At 34.5% G+C, this 12,344-nt stretch overlaps 1 protein-coding gene across 2 annotated transcripts in view; it reads right to left on the bottom strand.

Moving 5' to 3' along the window:
- LOC134846947 (WD repeat-containing protein 49-like) overlaps positions 1-12,344 on the bottom strand; it is a 232,270-nt gene that overhangs the window by 112,529 nt on the left and 107,397 nt on the right. The window lies entirely within an intron of this gene.

Here is a 12,344-nt window from a genome sequence, read left to right as displayed (position 1 = left end):
CACTATGCATAATTGTGAAGGGGATCGCGCGCCAAAAAACGCATTTTTTTAATCAAAGTTTTCCAAAAATGCTCAAAAACGTTATTTTTGACTTGTTTTTTCAAAAGTTTGCGCAAAGTTTCAAAAATTTGAGCCATAATAGAGTTTTTATAGTGACAGGTAGTGCTCGCAAAATCAATTTGGTCAACTTAAAAAAAGGGTCGCAAAATTTTCAAAATCCCCGCCCCTCGATAAAATCTTAGATCCACCCCTGATACCCACATGCCTTAAATCAAAATGAAGAAAAATGTCTCCAACCAAAAATAATTAACGATTGGTTTTCAGAATTCCTTTTCGCTTATGTATCCTACGACGAAAATGACCCAGATTGACCTTTAGGACCCAGATTGAACTTTAATCACTAGTAGGGTCTATTACACTGAAGAGCCTGCATTGTCGTTGCTGATGGAAGGGTATAGCGGTGGAGACTGACAAGCAACCAAAAATTGCTGCAAAAAATTTTCAACATCATTGACCAGCTTTTTGTTCTGACCATTTGATAAATGAGGAGGAAATTTGCATCCGCGTGTGTTTTAGTTAATTTCTTTTCCATTCCAAATCAGCTGCCACAAATAACAATCGGAGAGAGTTTGGTGATACATCAAGTTAAAGCCCTTACAATCGTGATTCAAACGACCTTTGAAATTTTTAAAACTAATCTCAGTGTCGAGAAAAACTAGTTTGAAATTTTTAGTTTTTCGTCTCATTCGAGTGAACAAAGCAAACGAGCAGGCGTACAATAACTCTTTTTAATGGCCTAAAAGCTTAGAATAGCTCAACTTTGAGCGTAAAAATTTGGTTTTTGTAAAGCTAGTTTTTTAGTATTCCAGCAACTTTTTGTAACAAAAAAATTCAAAATTATCTTTTTCAAATTTGTTTTGCGTTTACCTCGACATTTTTCTACAACTTTTTAGTTTTCAGTTTGTTTATTTTACAATGATTGTCGAACATGCTTAATCTCTAGTAGACGTTCAGCTCCTTTTGACGCACCACACCGAAAAAAAACTACAACCGTTGATGAATTGTTGTAATTATTAAGACTTGAAATTTAACTTGTTGTTCAGCCAATTGAATCTTAAGCCGTTCGTTTTCTTTGCGAAGTCGTTCTAGCTCGTGGCGCATGTGGTTCAAGTAGTCGGTAAAGCCGGTTATAACAGCCTCGAGTTCTGATTTGATTTCGGAATTACCATCGCCGTTCGCGCCTGTTCGGCTTCTGGTCAGCAAGGAACTCAATTGGCGCTCGAAATCTTTCGAATTCATGCCAAAAGTGGGCATGGATGGTTGCATATGTACAGAATTAAGCTGCGGCATTGAGCCACCCATACCACCGAAAGCTCGCGAAGCAGAACCACTTGGAGCTTGGAACATTACTTGCGGTTGTACCGGTGGAGCTTCGAACTTTGGCATGGTCATAGTTGCCGGCGGCGGAGGCATTTGGGGTCCCGAAGTTCCCGAGACTCCTCGGTTATGCAATTGCGACTCGAGACTCCGAACGTTTTCGGTCTCACTTCGGACCATTCCGAGCATTTGGTCCATCTGTTTCTGCAAATCCGATTACTTACGAGTCGAATCGGCTCCAACTGGGGATTGTGGGTATTTGGGAACTGCAGAGAAGCTTGATTGGGCCCCGATGTCAGGTCTCCGCGTTAAGTCGTGTTGCTTTTGACGGGATTGAAGGTCGTTTAATTTCTTTTCCATTTTATCAATAAACGAATCTGAGATCATCGCTTATTTTCGTTTTTATATGCAACTCAACTGTGAGAAGTATAACTCATTGCATTTCAGCGTACGTTTGATTGCGATTGCAACAAATTTAAGGAAATTGTAGTGATTTTTCTATTCTGGGCTGCTCAAAATTGTTGTTTTTTTTAAAATTCATTTGTAATTAAAAAGTGATCCAGATATTGAAGCTGAAAATACAACAGCTCAAAATTTTTGATCCAATTTAAAAATAGTGCTTTTTCACGTCAAATTGAAAAAATATTTACAGAAATTGTTTAATCAATGGAAAAATTTAAAATGTGCCAAAGTTTTGTTGCATTAGACAAAGAATCAAACGCACGTAAAGCGAACTGGCGTGTTTTCTATGATTAGCTCAATAAATGCATGCTTTTTAATTTAAACCACACCGATCTACAAATTTTCTTCAACTAATAAAATGAATATGCGCATGTTTCTGTTTGATAGTATAAAGTTCGTTTGCCAAACTTGTCATAAAGAGAGGCTCAAAAGAGCGTCGGCTTTGTTACACATAATCAATGAAGAGCTTTCTGAAACTGTTGAAAAAACTGACTATTATTGTTAACTTGCGTTTTGAGATCTTGCAGATTACTGTTTTCAGTTTTTATCCATTTTTGAGTACTCGGAAATTTTGAGCTATGGATGCTACTTGCTTTCATAGCTAAGAAATCTTTTTCATGTGCTTTTCTAGGTTCTGATTGTACACCACAGAAAAAATTAATGCCCGAAAAATTCAACGCGTACAAGGTACTTTCAGAGGGCTTTGGCAAAGATAAAAAATAAATTGTTAGTATTAGCATTGCTCGTCACTGCGCCATCAAACACTTCCAAACAAAAATGTAATTTTTTGGATAGGGGCGGATTAAGGGGGAGGGTGGAGTGGGGGACGCTCCTCTCTCAGGGATTCAACCCCCTCACTATCAAAGGGTCCTCCTTTGGTCTGTTTTGTGACATCCATACTTGGCTGACCAACTCTAAAATTTTCTAATGGCACCTTCGGCACCACTATGCATAATTGTGAAGGGGATCGCGCGCCAAAAAACGCATTTTTTTAATCAAAGTTTTCCAAAAATGCTCAAAAACGTTATTTTTGACTTGTTTTTTCAAAAGTTTGCGCAAAGTTTCAAAAATTTGAGCCATAATAGAGTTTTTATAGTGACAGGTAGTGCTCGCAAAATCAATTTGGTCAACTTAAAAAAAGGGTCGCAAAATTTTCAAAATCCCCGCCCCTCGATAAAATCTTAGATCCACCCCTGATACCCACATGCCTTAAATCAAAATGAAGAAAAATGTCTCCAACCAAAAATAATTAACGATTGGTTTTCAGAATTCCTTTTCGCTTATGTATCCTACGACGAAAATGACCCAGATTGACCTTTAGGACCCAGATTGAACTTTAATCACTAGTAGGGTCTATTACACTGAAGAGCCTGCATTGTCGTTGCTGATGGAAGGGTATAGCGGTGGAGACTGACAAGCAACCAAAAATTGCTGCAAAAAATTTTCAACATCATTGACCAGCTTTTTGTTCTGACCATTTGATAAATGAGGAGGAAATTTGCATCCGCGTGTGTTTTAGTTAATTTCTTTTCCATTCCAAATCAGCTGCCACAAATAACAATCGGAGAGAGTTTGGTGATACATCAAGTTAAAGCCCTTACAATCGTGATTCAAACGACCTTTGAAATTTTTAAAACTAATCTCAGTGTCGAGAAAAACTAGTTTGAAATTTTTAGTTTTTCGTCTCATTCGAGTGAACAAAGCAAACGAGCAGGCGTACAATAACTCTTTTTAATGGCCTAAAAGCTTAGAATAGCTCAACTTTGAGCGTAAAAATTTGGTTTTTGTAAAGCTAGTTTTTTAGTATTCCAGCAACTTTTTGTAACAAAAAAATTCAAAATTATCTTTTTCAAATTTGTTTTGCGTTTACCTCGACATTTTTCTACAACTTTTTAGTTTTCAGTTTGTTTATTTTACAATGATTGTCGAACATGCTTAATCTCTAGTAGACGTTCAGCTCCTTTTGACGCACCACACCGAAAAAAAACTACAACCGTTGATGAATTGTTGTAATTATTAAGACTATAGTCCAACCAACTTTTAGTATTTTCACTGTAGCTGGCTATCTTTGTTTATAATTAAAACAAATGACAAGGTTAGGAGTGTGGAATTAGATCAGGAGTTCTGTGGGTTTAAATTACGACAATCAATTTTAGTCAATAAACCACAAAAGTTTTCTTCGGTGCCAGCAGGTACAAAATACAAAACGGTATACATGCGTACGCACACAGGCAAAACATCAATCATACTTTTTGAAGCTCATTTTTTCAGAATAGAGGACAAATTTAAAAAAGGGACTACGAATAAAATTTTTAATTTTTGTCCGAGTGAAATTGTCGCATACAAAAACTTTTGACTGTAAACGAAAACCAAAAGGAAGGAGCGTGAAATAATGTTTCAACAGTCAACAACAAGTGATACTGAGACAAATGATACTGCAGTTTAAAGGCATCACAAACTTAAAATTTACGTTGAAAAAAAACCAAAACCTTAATGATTAGTACCAAATTATTAAACTCATTTCCGAGAATTTTCGAACTTGTCCAGTGTTCATCAAAACAGCAACAAAAACCAAATCAATAATTATAACCACAAACTTCTCACAAATTTAATCCTAGAAAAAAAGTAGTTCAAGAAGTCGTTAAGCTTTCCGAGTTCTGTAATTAAATCAGACAATGAAAATTTCGAGCAGCTACATATCTTGCTACGACCGTTTTAAAACAGTTTTATGGTTTTTTGACTCGATGTTTTTTTTTATTACAATTTTTTTTAAAAAAAAACTTTTTTTCGGCAACTGTTGCATAATTTAAGTGTGAAAATTATTTTTTCCCTGAGCTTACTTAAGGCTTTTTTGTTTTTTTGATGTCATTTATTGGAAATGCAGACTTTTACACCACACTAATTTCTTTTTCCACGATTGGTTCAATTTGACTAATAATGTTTTTGTAAAACCTGTATTTCTGCCTCATTTTGGTTCTGAGGTAGATCGGTTTCGGGTAGCTGGCTGATTGACAGCATTTCATTTCATACCGAAATTAACCGTAATTATCGGAAATTACAAGTCAACAAAGAACAACGAACTGCCATTAATTTCTGTATTTAAAAGCAGAATTCAATGTAATAAAATACACATAAATAAAAACATTAATAAATCAAATTTAAAACAGCGCCTAAATAACTTGTGAACTTTGTTTCGATCTGTTTGTTTTTGAATTTTCTCACACACTGTTCTTCATTATCCCGAAAACTCTTTTAATAAGACTATGTTTTCTTGCTATGAATTCTACAGAGAACAACATGGATTACTAGACATCAAAAAATTCGCTGAACATACAAGGCGAAAACCAAAAAAAAACAGTAGGGAGATTCACTGGAGATTTAATCTGCCTTAGAAATTGCCCAAAATTGTTTGAAGGAAACTAATTACCATAATTGATTTATTACTAGGAGCGATATCTTTCACTTTCTATTTTATATAGCGTGTGGAGTAATGATTTTCACAAATAATCTCAAATTTATTACATTTAATTTTTTCAACTATTTTTCTTAATTTTGGGATTAATTATCAACAACAAACTCAATGGGAATTCAAATATCGGCAATAAACTTGCCAAAAACAACAAAAATTTCAGTTTTCTAAAGAGAAATGTGCTTTTTCAAGCCAAGCGGCAACGCAAACTTTTACTCCACCGATCGTTAATTTTTTCTCTGTTACTATTTAGCTCGGCTGCGTGGTCACCATCGGTCTACAGTCTACGCAGACTTGAAATGTTCCAAAAACGTGTTCTCAAAGGTTCACAAACTCTACTCGTTCTGCTAGTACAGATCAGTTTTCCTTCAAACATACTAGACGATTCAAACAACTGACTCGATTTGGAAAATATTTTAAGCTATACGCGTAAAGAACAATTTAAACCGGCTCTGAAGTATTCCAAATTGAATTGGGGCAAGCCACTGTTAGTTGCCTGATCTCAAAAACTAAATTTTGAACCTGCGTTTATTTTTTTGTGATGAATAATGAAAACTGTCAATTTGGCCATCTTGAGTTATCTAACCACCATTTTAGAAATTTAATCTTATTAAAGTTGCGGCAAAATAAATCGTTCCAAACATAATTAAAGCAAGAAGTTTGACCATATCAATTCGTTACCAGACATGGAATATATCACTTTGTACTTCAAATAGTCTATGGAGAATAGAGAAAAAGAAAATTTAAACAAATGCTAACTTTCTAATTTTTGAGCACATGACTTTTTCTTCTGAAAACTCTGAAAAAAAGTCCTTTTCTTTTTTTTAAATTGCATTTTTTTTAAACTTAAAAACTATTTTTAGACTATCAAGGGCAGTTGGAACATCCATGGCTTTACGCTGATTCGAAAAAATTTGTAATTCATAGTATTTGCTTACAAGTTTCGATCGTATTTCTTTAGTCAAATACAGTCGAAGTATTTTTTTTGTCGAACTAGTCATAATTTAGATGACTTATGGTTTATGAGTTCAGGTTCACTCTTTCTCACTATTTTGGATCACCACATTGCTGTCTTCGGAGGAGCGAAATCGGATTAGATACTTAATCACAGAATACGGCTGCACCCAACAAGTTATCAAAATATGCCAGCCTTAAGTTAACAAAATATGCCAAATGTAAGTTATCAAAATATACCAACTTTGAGATATCAAAATATGCCAAATGTAAGTTACATAAAAAGCCAATTTTAAGTTAATAAAATATGCAAGTTTCAAAATCCAGTTTTTTTGCTTAAACTTTTTGGATTATTTCCTACATATCATCAATCATATGGCATTTGTAACCATGACACATAAAATGATTTCCTGGAAAAGCTAGGCTTCAATTTAAAACAAATCTAACTGACAACTTTATTTGATATGAAGAACTTAGCAAATACAGCAAGGTAAAGCCCGACTCTTCTTCAAAAGGTCGAACAAAATGTCATTTGCGTCGCAGTCAAAGAGTTTTTTCGGCCGAAGCAAACTTCGCTTCCTAATTGTCACTTTTCGTTAGCGACATACTGAGTGACCGCTAGTGAAAACGAATTTGACATCTTCTTGCTTCGTCTTGTGAAGTTCATCAGTACAAATAACAGTGTGAATATGATTTTGTAGAACGTGAAAAAAGGAAGAAGACTCAATGTGACCACTATTTGTGGTCGGTATTTCACCTTCGGAAATAGAACGCTCTCACAACTATCACGTACAATATCTGTTGCGTTTATCTGATCAAATGAGAACAAATTTTGGTGATTTTTTTCTTCAACGTCGTTTGAGTGAAACATCTCGTCTGCGGATCTTCGTTTTTCTGTTGAATCTTGCATTGTTGTGGTGAAGTTTGATTGGCTGATCGAGTTTTGCTCAAGAAGGCAGCACTTAAAGCTTTCCTGAAACAGGTAAAAATTCAACTCGGCCAGCATTTCGAGCCGCGCCCGCAATCAATTTATATCTATTTGTAAATCGTTGAGATATCATTTAATGCGTCATCAATATAAACGTTTTAAAAAATGAGAAAACATCCTTTGAAAAAGCCAAACAGACCAATTAATTTGGTTACCCTTCTGTACTTATTTACTTATCAGAAAACAAATTTTTACAACAATTTTTACTAAACTTTCAGCTTATAATTTTGCATTAGGTCCTCGGAATGTTTCAATAACGATGATGCAAACATTAAAAGCCAGTACATTTAAAAAAAATACCATGGCAGTGCCATTTGAGCTCTGATGATAAAAGGTTAAATCAGAGAACTATTTGTGCTGCTGTTGCAATACTGATACTGTAGTGTTCCAGCACTATTTTTAGAATTGCCTGTTCAAAAAATCTCACCGTCATAAAAGCTGTGAAATTGCAGACATCTGGGCAAAAATTGGTAGCAACCTAGATCCAACTACTCTACGTGACGCTCGAACATCCTTTTTTGTTACCTTTTGCCACATCCGCTTTGTAGCAATCGTATTCGTAGAAAACTTCTCAGATCTCAGTGAAGCGAATGTGAATATATCACATGGTAGATTTGAAAGTGAAAAACAAAATTTCTTAAGTGCAACAAAACTTCTTATGTTGCCATTGGATTTGTCAACATAAATGGCCCAGAAAAATTGTCAACGTCTACTCTATTTTACAGCTCTTTTTCAGAGTAATTTTCGAATAAAGCTGAAGCTCCTCTTTTTTAAGTGTGCGTGATATTAGTTTGCGACCATAGATATTTCATTTTGATCTGAATTAACATGCTGCTGATTTGGGTAGATTTGAAAAGTGGCGTATTTCATTCATTTTGTTTGCGGCATTTCTTGCAACAAACAATAGGTATAACGCATCTGGTAAAACCTTAAAAAAACGCTAAAATTTTTAAGCACTAAATTTTTCATTATGAGGCCAAACTGTGCACTGGATAGGCACACAATGTTGTATCTGTATGTTCCCGGTTTCCAGAGAGAAGTCTTTACACATGTTCCAAAATGTAAGTGAATTCCACCTTCAAAAATTCCGTGAATTTTGCGTACCAACACCTGTAACGTAAATTTTGTCGGAACATAAGTTTTTTTGCGGATTCCGCAACAAGCGAATATAGGTAATTGTTCCGAATTCCGCAAATATAAGCAGATTCCGCAAATTTATGCGGAATCAGCTTACATTTTTGCGGATTTTACTTAAGTAATCGTGAATCTCTGGATTCCACGACTGTTTAAGATTGCGAAACACATATCATTGTTTAAGATTGCGGAACACATATCAAAATTTATTTCACTTATCAAAATTTGTTGCGGACCGCGCAAATTATCTTGCGGACTCCGCGAAGTTGCCTGATTTTGGAGCAATTTTGAGCAATACAGTGTTTTTAGCTATTTGTTTGTGGAATTCAAAATAACAAAGAAGATCAAAGAAAAGTAGCAATTGTACGAATTCTGCGACAAACCTGATTTTGGCTTGTTGCGGAATCCGCTTACAGTTCACAAAATGCACAGTTTGGCTTCATAATGTTTACTCACCATAAAAAGATAAGACTAGAAGAATCTTAAAATGGCTATATAGTTTGAAACTTATGCACTGAATTAGGTTTTGTTGTCAAAATTTATAAATATGTTGAATTATTTCAAAATTTTACATTTTTTCTTATAGTTTTCTGATTTCGGAACCTGAAAAAAATTTTGAGGCTTTGTTGAACTGCAATTATTAGCAATAAAAGAAGAGAATAAAAAAATTTAAAGTTGTATTTTTAATCTACAATTGCAGCAAAGTATGTGGTATGTGCATTCTGTGCATCTTGCGCAAACATCAGTTACTCTTGTTTGACTGCAATGAGTAAATGCTGGTGTATTTTGTTTTTGATGAATTAATCGATGAAAAGAAAAACCAGATAAGTTTCATTCCATTTGGAGTTTTTACGACAATCTTTCGGTTTGATTGTGCAACTAGTGGCCGAGCATATTTTGTTAACTTTGTGAGGCTTTTGTTTGCGACGGAAATCTTGTTCAGAAAATTTTCATCTACATAGTTTTTTTTATCAATGCTTTTGATTGCACACTTGGCAAGATTTTGAGTAGTTGAGATAAAAGTTTTGTTGGTTTTCCAATGAACCATTTTTTGACCATTTTATAACGAGAAAGCAAGAAAATCAGCTAAATGCCGTTCTTGAACATAGTGAAGAGTGATGAACGTAGTGAAGCGATACTTAGTGAATACTTTAAAAAACTTTTTTTTGCTTAGGCTCATTTTTGCTGCTTCGTGATTTGACGTTTGAGTTGTTTGAAGGCTCAGTGTAGTTTTTTCATTGAACGAAAATTAATGTCTACCATCAACCAACAAAGTGTACAATTCACAAAAAACGTGATTGACTTCAAATTTTTCTTATCTTTCAGATTTCAAAGCGGAGTAAAAGCGATTTAACATTCAGATTTCAAAGCGGAATAAAAAACTTTCTCAAACTGAATATCTACTCAACCAGTTTTTTTCAAATTGGGTTAATTTTTTTATCAAAAACGGGCAGTCATAATTATTCTTGAAAATTAAAGAGCCTTAAGGAGTATTGTTTTCTTCGAAAATCGAGAGTAAATTTTTTTGCTACCTCAAAACCTCGACAGGTTCTAATGATGCCTTTGGCGCCAATATAACTAACATTAAGGGTGATTTCAGTCGAAATTTTGGCTCTTTTTCCTTTCCCCCCCACCCTCTGCAAATTTTTATATTTGAAGTTACTGTTCACTTTGTCCGATTGTCATGAAAATTGCCATGCAGAGTAATTAGGCCATGACAAGCATATTTGGTCTTCATAATTAACCTTGTAAAACAACTCGTTAGACCATAAAAATCATGTTTGAGTGAGGTGGGGGGGGGGAAGGAAAAAGAGCCGAAGTTTTCTAAAAAGTGCCTGAAAACGCCTTTTTTGGCCTGTTTTTTGAAAAGGATGCTAGCGGCGCAGAAAAGTTTTGGCAAAAAAAGGACTTTATAGTATTTTTGGATAGCTGCTAGTTTTTAGAAAAACCGCCCCCCCCCCTAGAAAAATTTACGTGCCCTCTGCTGCATAGGACGAAAAACTAATTCATAGTTACCTCAAATAGCTTAATGTCCTCCGTTGAAATCAACTCCGCTGACTTTGTTTGATCGAGATATTTATTGATATCAAAAACAGGATACATGTCATATATAACGACTAAGATAATATTCAGAAGTAATGATACGGAATTGATGTAAATGAAAATCAAACTCAGTTTTTTGTTCGCCTTTAAACTGAAAATTAGCCCAAACAGGTCGATAAAAATGTAGTAAATGCATAGTATGAGCATTATGCTTAACGGTAATTTCATATTCTCTATAATCATCTTCGAAATTGGGTTTTCACTCAAGTCACTGTTTGAACTCAATAACTTGTCTGGATGTTTGATTTTGAGTATCATAAGAAAGCAGTTTAAGCTGTTGCTTAGAAGAGTTAAAAAGAGGGTAGAAATAACTATTGTTTGAAATGGGGTCCTTTTTCTGGGCCAAATTTTTTCGACGTTGAATGCCATTTTGAAATGACGTCAAGCAATTCAAACGCTTTATTTGATGGTACTAGGATCAGGTCTTCTGATGGTTGCAAGGATGAAATAGCGGCAGTAAGTTGGAACCAAATTGAGCTGCATATAATAATATCACTGGAAGGGGAATAAAAGGGAAAAAATCACGCAATTTTACAAAAATCGATACCTGTTTGATGTATCAAGAAATCAAATGATCCGTTAAATCACACAATTGACAACATAAGACTTCAGTTTGACTAAATTGCGAGTCTTCTTTTGATTTTTTGCGGACTATTGAATTGAATTTGTGATTATTTTAATGCAATGTTCCCTGTTTTAATCTTCAGTAGGGCCCAATTTTTGAAAAGGAGAGGCATATCTTATGATGGAAATAGTCAAAAACAACAAAAGAGAGTCTTTTTAATGTCACAATGTCTCCAGTTTTATTAAAAAGTCCGTCCCTCAGCCTAATTACATGTAGTTTCCGGGATAATCTTCCGTCGAATCCAAAAGTTATAGATAAAATAGTCTAAGTGTGAACAAATGCGGGACCAGACTAGGGAGATTACAACGGGGTGTAGAATATCCGCCGCAAGCTGTGAATATCGACCCGCTCACATCTTATTAATCTCGATAAACATCGATAAATTTAATGATTAGTTCAAAAAGTTGAAAAAATTGAAGAAACATTGAAAAGCTGAATAAAAAAAATTCTTTTTTCTTTTGGCTATTTTAATAAGGAACTTATAATAAATCAGGGTATCTCATCAGTCGGTACAATATTTTCACTTTTATCAAGATGAGTTATAGAGGTTAGCAGCTGCATACATTTAGGTCAATAAAAAGTGTTGAATTTGAAGCAGATTCAAGCAGTTTTGTCCGAAGTAGACGCCCCAAATTGAACAAAATCTGAACGATAATAGAGCCATTGTTGAAATCATTAGGCCTAATTAGATACTCCATATAATTAGGGGGTGGAGTGAAACGCATCCAATCTTTTGGCTGTTTTTCAGCTAGAACAAAGATGCTGAGGTCTCATTTTCAGGCAATTAAAATTTTGCTCACAATGTCTGAACGGAAATTTTGTTTTATTCAGACAGCGCCTAAAATTGAGTAACAAACTAACGAAAAAAAAAAACAAATTTTTATTCATTATTGATAAAAGAAGTCTATCTTTTATTAATATATCGAAAAAACATTGTCTCGCTCAAAAAACACTGGTTTGTCTGTCTTAAGTTATCATCAAAATTTCCATGAATGGTCATTTTTACACCACAAATAAACAAAAAGAAATTAGCTGATTCATTTTTTCATTTGAAAAAGATCAGATTGATCAGGTGTTTGGCTGGTGCTATAAACCATCGACAAATTTAATCAATTTTTTTTTCAGACAAATTCGACTTTTTATCTAGCCATTTTTGACAAAATTTTTGCATATCCTTCGAAAGCTGTTGTTGTCCTGAGCTTAAAATTGAAGAGATATTTCACCTGTGATCA

The sequence above is a fragment of the Symsagittifera roscoffensis genome, chromosome 5 (assembly GCF_963678635.1).
Source record: "Symsagittifera roscoffensis chromosome 5, txSymRosc1.1, whole genome shotgun sequence".
NCBI lineage: Eukaryota > Metazoa > Xenacoelomorpha > Acoela > Convolutidae > Symsagittifera > Symsagittifera roscoffensis.
The sequence above is the reverse complement of the archived record's forward strand: the minus strand, read 5'-3'. Positions and strand labels throughout refer to the sequence as shown.